Source organism: Equus caballus, chromosome 22, assembly GCF_041296265.1.
Source record: "Equus caballus isolate H_3958 breed thoroughbred chromosome 22, TB-T2T, whole genome shotgun sequence".
Classification (NCBI taxonomy): Eukaryota; Metazoa; Chordata; class Mammalia; order Perissodactyla; family Equidae; genus Equus; species Equus caballus.
Window position 1 is genome coordinate 33,783,978 of NC_091705.1, and position 8,302 is coordinate 33,792,279.

The window sequence follows — 8,302 nt, forward strand, 5'->3', positions numbered from 1 at the left end:
TCTCATCACTGTGCTTTTGCACCTACCGTTCCCTCTGCCTGGAAGGCCCTTCCTGGCATCGTCTCCCGGGTAAACTCACACTGGTCCTTAAGGCTTCTCTGTGAAACTTTGGCCAAGAGGTACTTCCTGCCCAAAGCCTGTTGCCAAGGGCCCCTGGGCTGGCCGCTGAGGCGATGCTTTGCACGCTGTGGGGATGTGGTTTGTCTCCTTGGTCTCTTCTGCAAGCCTGAATTCTCAAAGGTGCCAGGGCGCTTAACACATGGCTGCTGGGTGGTGGGAGGCTGAGGGGGAACGAGGGAATGGCTCAGGGCCACAGATGCCTCAAGCCAGGCCCCCTCTGAGCTAGCTTCTCAGGGGAGGGGATTCTCGGAAAGGACCTGCTTTTGTATCTGCCCCCTATCAGCCTGGGGAGCTAGGAGAACTCGACCACATGGTCCCCCCTGGCTCAAGGCTGGGCTCGGGGTCAATGCTGAGGCAAGGAGGCTGGGGCCTGGGGTGAGCTTTGTGGTGGCTGGAAAGGGTGGAGTGGCATTCTGCCCTGCAGCTCCTTTCAATTCCGCTCTTGTCCTTGGAGTGACTCTGCCCTTAACCCCGTTGGACTTTTGGCAAGACCTCTCTGGGCCTCAGTTTCCCTATCTGCACAGTGGTTTCCCTTTCAGCTCAGGCAGGGACCAAGACGGGAGCGTTCAGACATTTTAGCTTCAGATCTCTTAATCCAAGCATGGTTTTAGGGGAAGCCTGAATCCTGAGACATTCTTGCAGCAAGTGAGCTGTCGGCCTGCCACATGCCAGGGAGGGATGGGTCTGTGCATCTGCAGCTTGAACAACAGATGTGGTCCTTGCCTCAAGGAGCTTACGGTGGGAAAGACCAGACAAAGGGCGGTGAAGGAGCTAGAGATGCAGAGATGGCCTCCATCTCCCCTGCCACTTCCCTGCCTGCCAGCGATGGTCAGCCCTCCAAAGAAAGCAAAGACCCTGTGTAAGGAGGCGGCCAATGAGTGGCTGCTCCACTGGGGCCTTTTATCTTCTTCCTGTGGCACAGGGCACCACTAGCCATTTAAATTTAAAATTTGGAAATTCAGTCTTTAGTCCCACCAACTGCATTTCAAGTGCTCAGTAGCCACATGTGGCCAGTAGCTGCTGTACTGGACAGTGCAGATACAGAACATGTCTGTCTTCACAGAAAACTCTATTAGACAGCACTGCTCAAACTACAGCCCATGGGCCAAATCTGGCCCCCTGCCTGGTTTTATAAATAAAACTTTATTGGGGCACAGCCATGCTTATTCATTTGCATGCTGCCTATGGCTGTTTTTTGCAGAAAGTTGTATCAGACAGTGCTGCTATAGAGCAGGAGTCAGCAAATTACTGCCAGTGGGCCAAACCTGGCCCACCTCCTGTTTTTTATAAATAAAGTTTTATCGGAACACAATCCTGCGTATTTGTTTACATATTGTGTATGGCTGCTCTCTGCGCTACACAAGCACAGTTGAGTCATAGTGACAGAGATCATCCGGCCCACATCACTGAAGATATTTACCGTCCTTGCCCTTTACAGAGAAAGTTTGCTGGCTTCTTCTCTAGAAGCAGTCTCACGTGCAATCTGACGATCATTGGTCTAAAACTGGTTCTCAAAGTGTGTTCCTTGGACCAGCATCATCAGCATCACCTGGGAACATGTTAGAAAGGTGAATTCTCAGGCCCTTCCCTAGACCTGCTGAGTCAGAAATGCTGGAGGTGGGGCCCAGGAATCTGTGTTTTAGCCACCCTCCCAGGTGAGTCTGACGCCTGCTAAAGTTGAAAATCTCTGATCTAAAACACCCACGAAGGAAATGCCAGTGAGTGAGTGACACAGGAAGGGTGCTAATGGGCTCGAGTGGGAATAGAAGAGTTTGGAAAGATGTCAGGAGAGTGATGGCCCATCCGCTCTCTGCCCCCTCTGCAGCGGAGCCTTTGACAGCCCTTTGAGGAGGGGCCCTCTCACCAGTGCCTGTGCCGATGCCCGGGCCCCACCGCCGGACGGCCCCGCCCTCCCACAGAGTTGTCAGCACATTTGGAGCTGTCTCCACGCATAAATTCATGGACCAGCTGTCTCTTTTAATCTGGTTGCAAGATGAAACCATTAATAGATGTCAGACACATTGGCAATGATCTCTTCATTAATAATTTCCTCCTTTCCGAGGGAAAAAAAAATTAGTAACAAGCAACCATCAATAATTCAAAAATACAAGTTAACCTTTCTATTAGCAGAGTGGCTCTGCACACACCACGGACTCTTTCAGAGCCAGTAGTCCTGGCTTGAATAATGTTTTTGTGGCAGGAACATTAATATGCATTAATGCTGTCTGTCAAGACACGCAAATATAAATAACTCAAATGCAACTTGGACACTTTAAGTATTTGTCTAGTGTAACCTCACGATCCGACCATTTGGTTCTGTAAAAACATGCATTATCCAGTAATATTGCTGTGACCGAAAGCAGGACTTTCCAAAGGAATCATTTTCAGTTTGAGGCCCTTGTGGTTAGAAAGATTTCCCTTACGCTGAACCAACACTGCCACTCTGTTATTTCCTCCCTTCGAAGCTGGCTCCTCTTTCTGGGGACCCACAGAAAGAGCCTGGACACACCTCCAGGTGACTTTCATCTGGATGTTGGTGTGCCCTAGGTAAGCCTTCTCAATTCGTTGCCCTCATTTCCTTCTTGGTCCTCTTCTTATGTGATTTTTCAGACCCCCAACGTCTGGTTCCTCTTCTAGAACACGCTCCCTTTGGGCAACACCCCACTTCCAGGTGAAGTCTTGCACCTGCCCACACTCCCCACACCTCCATTTCCCACCCAGGTGAGCACGAACTAGTCACCCTCCCTCTGCAGATCTGTTCTCCCCTCTGTGAAATTGGGGTGATTCTTCCCCACTCCCTGAGCTGAGTGAGAATTAAGTGAGTTAATGGATGTGAAAATACCTAGAACCGGGCCTGACCGGCTCAAAAGATCCTTTCCTCTCCTCTCTCTCCTACTTCCAAGTTTTAGGTTCACATTCCACCCCAGCCTTGACTCCAGGCCAACTATCATGGACACCTGGACCACAACACAGTGTGGAGAGCCAGCTCCTTAGGCCAAATCACCAGCACATGGTCCAGACTGTTGGCAAGTAGACCTCAGAGCCTGGGATGCCCTGAATGGAATGCTGGGACCGCATCTCACTTTGTCTAAATGGGACCTGCCAAACAGCTGTTTCTTTTCGCTTAAACACACACTCACTCACTCACACACAACTAAACTAAGTGACATGTGCCAAGCACCTACCATGCATGTTTGCGTCTCTAGCCCTGTCTTGTGCTACGCAGTGGGGATGCCAGGATAAAGTAACCCTGTCCACAGTCAGCCCACGCTGAGAGGCCACACCGGCACACAGGGGACAGGGTGGTGTTCATGTCAGGGTTTGAATAATGGGCGTCCAACGTGATTGAGATATGGCCCGGGCTTTACTTCTTGCTTCCAGCAAAGTGCTTCTCTGATGAAGCAGGAGAAAAACCACTGCTTCTGTGGCAGCCAGGTGCCCCAGAGTTGGACACAGGCCTTTCCAGAGCACTGAGTTTCCTGTAGGACTCAGCCCCGCTCCTTGTCCCTGACTCCAGACTTGGAAACAGGAGGGACCCGGGGAGGGATGGACTCTCCAGTCTGAGGTGGGGGGAGCCTCTGGCTTCTCTGCAGCCCCCTGCAGTAAGCTCAGCTCAAACTTCAGTCCCTTGCTGCTTCCAGTCTCATTCCTCCCAACCCCGCCCCATACACGGCAGCCAGAGCAATTATTCAAGAAGACAGCCACCCGACAGCCTTGTCACTCGCCAGCTTGAAACCCTTCACAAAGGCCCCATTGCCCTCAGAATAAAGTCCAAAATCCTTAACATGGCCGACAAGACCATCCACTGGCTGGGCCCAGCCTGCCTTTCTAAGCCCGCCCTCTCCCTGATTCACCTTAGACTCTCCCAACAGGGAGTCCTCACCAGGGAGAGAAGGAAAGAATGGCGTTCCCAATGGCCAGAACAGCTACGAAAATGCTCAAAGATGTGAAATCGTTCCAATAGGTTAGGATGAGCCAGAAAGCCTGAGAACTTAGATGCAGTGGCTCTCTTTGTCCTCTGACCCCATTTACACACACTCTTTACTCCAAGCCACACTGGATGATGCTCCATCACCTCCCTTGGCCCTCTGCCTGATAGTTTCTTCTCTCTGGAATGCCTCTCTTAAAATCCTTATCCTTATCTCAGTGTCCAAATCCTCAGCGCTCAGCTTTGGGCAGGATCCAATGGCTGGATCATAGTAGGCGGGATGAAGAATTCGTCAGTTCCATTTCCATAATACCATTGGCAGAGCTGCCTTCTCCGCAAGGGTGGCAGCATCTGAGGGTTTCAGGACTGTGTCTCACACACCCTCATACCCTCAAAGCCAAGCCCGAGGATGCACACAGCAAGCACTCAATAAATGTTGGTGAAGCCCAGGCCCAAATTTGCCTGCCAGGGCCAAATAAGAGTTCAGGATGACGAAGTTCAGTGCCCCATTGGTCAAGCTTCATGGGAGAGTCAATGCCAACTGTCCCTGATTCCAGGAACCACCAAGACCTCTTGTTAAGAACTCAGAATCCTCACTCACCCTGGAACTGATGAGCCCAAAACTTCAGGAAGAGCCTGGAAATCTTCCCTTTTTATCAGACTGTGCATGGAGGAGTGTCTTGGAAGACCATAACGGGGTAACCCTGTCCAGGTCAACAGGGAGCAGCAGGGGCTGTACTGTGGTCACGTTGCTGGAAGCACCTGGCCCAGGCTCAGAGCGGTCAGGCCTGTCCCTGGCAGACAGGAACCGGGAGAAAAGGCCTGCAGGCTTTAGCGGCCTGTCTGCCCGAGCCAAGCCTCCTCCAGGTGGGGCCCGAGCCCCAGGAACGAGAGAGGCTGAACCTCTGAGAAAAAAATGGCACCAAGAGGTTTGAAACAGAAATGATACAGAAAGAATGCCTCATTTTATAAAGAAATTGTTAAAACTTCCTACTGACCTCAGCTTTACAGATTCGGCTTCAGCAGAATCCTTGATGATTCTTAATATACTTTCATGATATTTCCCTGCATAGCCCTCTCTTATTAATATTATTTACTTATGTTTATGACTTTTTATGATTGTATAAATTTGGTATTTTATTTTCATTGATGTGTTATTTTATTATTGTATTTTTGAAGTGCCTTCCACCCACCATAAAAACCACGCCCTTGACAGTAACAGAATTCTGCCCACTGCAGTCCAACCCTTGAAGGCTGCACAAGTCGAATGCAGGCTGGAAAGAGGGCCTTCCGGGGAAGAGATCCCAGAGCCCATTTGGGCTGGGCTCCCACCAGGCAGCCAGGCCTGGGTTTCTGCTTCAATGGTTCTCAGTCCTGTGGCATATTAGCATCACCTGGGGCCCACCTTAGCCGTGGAGGTATTTGGGTAGGACCCAGGCAACAGTATTTTCTAAATCTCCCTGGTATTTCCACTAAGAACCACTGCAAGGACTCCTCACTCAGAGTCTTCCCACCCATGGGTGGGTGAGATGTGAATCATCTAAGCAATTTGTGGGAGGTGAGGTTTGAGTGGGGCTACACAGAGTTCTGCCCTCTTATAATCTGATACAGTTTCCTAAAGATGCCCCGCCCCCTTGCGCATCTCAGGGAATCCCTGCACATACGGAGAGATGCTTCTGAAGAGGGTGTCAGGGGCAGGTGGCACATTTCTCAACATGCGTCCATGGGACACACCTGCTCCAGAACCACTCGGGGTATTGATTAGTTTGGCATGGAACCAATTCAGAATCCCTAAGGTTGAGACTCAAGAGTTTGATTTTTTTGACTTGCACACCATGTGATTCTCAAGCACGTGTAAGTTTGTGAATGGCTGATGCGGTGTCAGGAACAAGGAAAGCTGAAAGCCTCCAGGGACAACTCTGAGCCTACTGAGGCCATGTCTGCATCTTGCCCATTGTTGTGTCTCTGACACCTGTAAGCACTTAGAGGATGAATACTGAGCCTGGAACACATACATACATATGGTATTTTAGGCAAGACTCTTTTTGTTATGTGCAGCTCAAATAAGCTTCAGTGAAAAGAGGAATCCAGTGGCTTATTTAGCTGAGCAGTTTATGAGCGCCTTCAGGCAAAGCTGGATCCAGGTACTCAATTGCCATTTTTCTCTCTCCATACTGCAGTTGTGCTTCTCTCTGTGAGTAACTGGACAATGAAAGCTCCATATATAGTTCTCACAGCATAGCACCGTCGGGAAAAAATAAGACCTTCTGCAAGACCCCTGCCAAACTCTAGTGAAGACACTGATCAGCTGATTTGGGTCACATTTCATTTCCTGAAACAATCCATTTGGCCAGGGGAGTGGTGGGGAAGGCAGTACTGTAACTGGCCAGCCTTGGTCATTTGTCCACCCCTCCATATTGGGGATGGTCACCGTAACTGATAGCCCCATAAAGACCAAATGAAGTGGGGAGGAGTGTCTTCCAGAGGATCTTGGCACCTCTCTTATGAATCAAAATGTTCCTAAACCCTTTTCATAAGTAGTCTACAGACCTAAGCCCTCACCCAGGGTCTGCCCTCTGCATATCTATTCCTCCTCTCCATCCAACACCCCAGTCAATGCCCCATCCCCACATAGACCCTGTGATTTCTACATAACCTCCCCTTCCTCTGTACCAAAGCATGAGTGGTATCCTCAAAAGGTGTTCCATCAGCCAGCCACTCCACAGTCAATCCAATGGAGTAAATACCAGTTCCTCCAGTTTCAGAAAACTGCATCTGTGCAAGAAAGAAATATTTTACTCTTCTACACAGAAAGATGTTTCACCGCAAATGACAATCCCCAGAATCCCTTCACCCCTGCTGGAACTGAGTCCCCAGAATCCCTTCACCCCTGCTGGAACTGAGCCCCCAGAATCCCTTGCACCCCTGCTGGAACTGAGCGGGATGGTGGCAGAGGACTCCCGAGCACACCGAGATTGCTCGTTGGCGCGACAGGCCAGACGGCACACGTTTATTCAAGCCATTCTCATGTCAAACAAAACATTGATAAATCATTATTTCTACAAGCTAAAAAAATGCTAATAACTCAAGGCAGAATGAGAGTGAGTTTGTTGAAATGAACGTGAAGAATGGAGGGTACGCTCTTGGAATGTAAAACCATAGAAAGTACCATCTGGGAACACAGAAATCATCTGTCTTATCTGGGAGCCTGTCTCCAGAGTGGCAAATTTAGGGGCTGGTTGGAGGACAGAGTGTGCCCTGTGCTCTGGGGTGGGGGCTGAAGGGCCGGGGGACCGGGGTGTTCCTCTACCGAAAAACACCGTTCATCACTGTCTGCCACTGGAGCCTAAAGACTGATAATCTTGGGGATTTTTCACTTTGTTTTACTTCTGCCGTTCTGAAATGTTTGAACTTGCATTTACTGTGAGCCAGGCCCGCAGCTAAAAGCCTTACATGCATGGTCCACACCACGGTTCTCTTATTATTCCCCATTTACAGGTGAGGAAACCGAGGCACGAGGAGATTTGATGATTCAGGATGGATACTGGTTTTAGGTTTTGCTTTCCTCTCAACATCTCTTGGACCTTTTAAGATCGCTGTAATTGTGTCTCCCAATCGTGGACCAAGAATATTGGAATTAGCAGGGCACTCCAAGCCCGACCATCTCAAACCTTTTTTCATTTTACAGACATTTCAATAGAACTTTGCTGGCAAGCAGAAATAAGTAAGTTCAGTTTACCCAGAAGCTAGATCTCCTGTAATAAGTTCTGCGCTGGGTTCTCCCCAGAGCAGAAGAATGTGCCATATAGTTTGGGTTGATTTTGCTTCTTTGAGGCTTTGGTTTCTGAATTTCTCAGGCCTCACCTACTCCAGGAAGAACTGAGATATGATAACAAGGACCACATAGCCCAAAAAAAGTCCCTGGATTAACACAGGCAGGTGCTCCCCAGGGCTCAGTTGGGGTCAGAGCATCTGCTTTGAGAGACTGGCCCTCTGGGTAATTCTTGCTTCCTGCGAGAAGAACATTAAGGGCCCGTGAATGTTTCAAAATACAAATGCATGGAATTTTGCAACCTCGCATAATCAGGTTTCTGCACTCTGATAGGATTCAAAAAGAAGTCAGGAATTGGCGAATGTTAAATGTTTCCTTACCCGCTAATCGTGCTTCCTCTCCTTCCCCTCTTTCTCCTCCTGTGACTCTTCTAACATGAATTTATTTTCTATTTGAAAGCCAATCTCGCTGGTTATTAGATA